Source organism: Schistocerca serialis, chromosome 4, assembly GCF_023864345.2.
Source record: "Schistocerca serialis cubense isolate TAMUIC-IGC-003099 chromosome 4, iqSchSeri2.2, whole genome shotgun sequence".
NCBI lineage: Eukaryota > Metazoa > Arthropoda > Insecta > Orthoptera > Acrididae > Schistocerca > Schistocerca serialis.
This window is the reverse complement of record NC_064641.1, coordinates 415815541-415818040: the sequence shown is the minus strand read 5'-3', so window position 1 is coordinate 415818040 and position 2500 is coordinate 415815541. Positions and strand designations below refer to the sequence as shown.

Below are 2500 nucleotides of genomic sequence, written 5' to 3'. Positions count from 1 at the left end.
CCTGCGCGGCGTTCGCGCCCCGGTGCTTCAACCTGCGTGCAGGATCCGAGCTCGGTCCCGTGCCTTGGCCTCCCACGGATCTTCCTTGCTGCGAGGCCGCGTCCGCCTTAGCGTGCTCCTCCGGGGGCGCGCGGGTGCGCGGATTCTCTTCGGCCGCCATTCAACGATCAACTCAGAACTGGCACGGACTGGGGGAATCCGACTGTCTAATTAAAACAAAGCATTGCGATGGCCCTAGCGGGTGTTGACGCAATGTGATTTCTGCCCAGTGCTCTGAATGTCAATGTGAAGAAATTCAAGCAAGCGCGGGTAAACGGCGGGAGTAACTATGACTCTCTTAGTAACTATGACTCTCTTAAGGTGGCCAAGTGGCGGCGGTGTGGCTGCATCCGGACTTGGCTTTTCGAAGTGCGGTCTTGATGTAGTCATGCTGCTGCTGCGAGGTGCCTTCCTTGGGTTATAGTTACAGGGAGAGTGATGCGCAATACATGGGCCTAGCCCTCTTAGCCTCTCCTCTCCTGCGGTCTTCTCCCCTTCTCGTGGGCCCGCTGATTTTCGCAGAGTGGAAGACCGCACCAGGGGCTTGGGGGGGTTACCAGCCCCCCCTCGCATTATCCCTTTATAGTTGGGGGCAGCCTACAAGAAACAAGAGATGGTGGCCCTTCCGCTGAAGGTGCCACCCCAGCTACCCCAGCACCTATCCGGCCAACCGGCCGTAACGAAAATGCGATAGTTTGTGTAGCTCCCTTTGCTTGCAGTGAGTGCCACCGCACTTTTACCACGAAGAACGGTCTCGGGGTCCATCGCCGCCGCCAACACCTTGCGGCCGCCAACGCTGAGATCGGGACGGAGAGGCATCGCGCGAGGTGGACGGAGGAAGAAGTCCTGTCGCTCGCCAAGGCAGAGGCCGAACTGTTCCTTGAGAGGGACGCCCGGTTCTTCTTCGTTAATCAAGAGCTTATTAGAATGTTCCCCGACCGAACGCTTGAGGCAATCAAGTGCCGACGGCGGCAAGCTGCCCACAAGCAGCTTGTCCGCCAATTCATGGAGGCGCTTGAGATCGGTCGGGGGGAAGAGCCGGCGTCCCGCCGGGGAGCAGCGAGCTCGCTGCCTGACGCGGGCGAGGTCGCTGCGCCGCCCGTCGACGCAGCCGAGGACTTCGCGGCCGACACCACCGGGCCGCCGCCGGAGGGGCCGACTGACGCCGCCATCTGGGAGCATCTGGCGGGGCTGCCTGCTTCTGCCCAGCGTTTCTCTGCCCTGGATCGAGTCATTGGTCTGGGGCGGGGCACGCCGCCTGATGTCATCCTGGGCATGCTCCCGGATGCCCTTGCGTCGGTCGGGTCCAGGGGGGAGAGGTTGATCACCAGGACACAGCGGCCGCGCCAATCATCCAAGCGGCCGCCTGCCGCCCCGCCGCTGCAGAAGCGCAAGCGGCGCCGCTGGGAGTTCGCGCGGACACAGGACGCCTTCCGTAGGTCGCGTGCACGTTGCGTGCGCGGCTTGCTGGACGGCACCCTGCTGCAGCCGCCACCCGACATCCCCGGTCTGCTGGACTTCTGGGCGGACCTCTTCACGAAGAAGCCGATCTCCACCGCTGGCTTCATCCGTGACCGCCTTCTCCCGCACTCGGAGCCTGTCGCTCCTGAGTGCCTATGGGGGCCGGTCACACGTGAGGAGGTCGCTGCTGCCTTGCCGCCCAGGGGATCGGCGGCCGGGCCGGACGGCCTGACTCCAGCGGAGCTGCGGCGCCTGCCGCATGATGTCCTGGTGAAACTCTTGAACCTCTTCCTCCTGGCCCGCGCCCTCCCCGAGCGTCTGCTTCGCGCCCGGACGTCACTTCTCCCCAAAACGGCTGCACCAACATCCCCCGCTGACTTTCGCCCCATTACGGTCTGCTCGGTGTTGGCGCGGACCTTTCACAAGGTTCTCGCGTCACGCCTGATGCGTGCATGTGCTGTGGACGAACGTCAGCGGGCATTCATCCCCCGGGATGGGATGTTGGAAAACACCTTCATCTTGGACACTGCTCTCACCGACGCAGTCCGCTCCTGTCGCTCTGTTTTTGTGGCATCGATCGACGTCTCTAAAGCGTTCGATTCGGTGGACCATGCTGCCCTCCGCCCCGTGCTGAGGGCTCATGGCCTGCCGGATTGCTTTATTGAGTACGTCGAAAGGTGTTACGAGGGTAGCACGACGGTGATAGCGGGCGGCGCCGACGTGGGCGTGCCCCTGCAGCCGGCAAGGGGTGTACGTCAGGGTGACCCCCTCTCCCCCCTCCTTTTCAATTTTGCGGTGGACTATGTTTTGAGTCAACTTCCCTCCCACATCGGAGCTCGGATCCTCGGTCGCAGAGTTAACGCTGCGGCCTTTGCTGATGACGTCCTGCTTTTTGCATCGACCGCGAGGGGATTGCAGTCCCTCATCGACGCAGCCGTCGCAGCCCTCGGCCATCTGGGGCTGCAGATCAACGCCCGGAAGTGTTTCACCCTCGCCTTAG

General features: G+C 62.9%; 1 pseudogene; it reads left to right on the top strand.

Moving 5' to 3' along the window:
• LOC126475593 (large subunit ribosomal RNA) overlaps nucleotides 1-2500 on the top strand; it is a 7971-nt pseudogene that overhangs the window by 2542 nt on the left and 2929 nt on the right.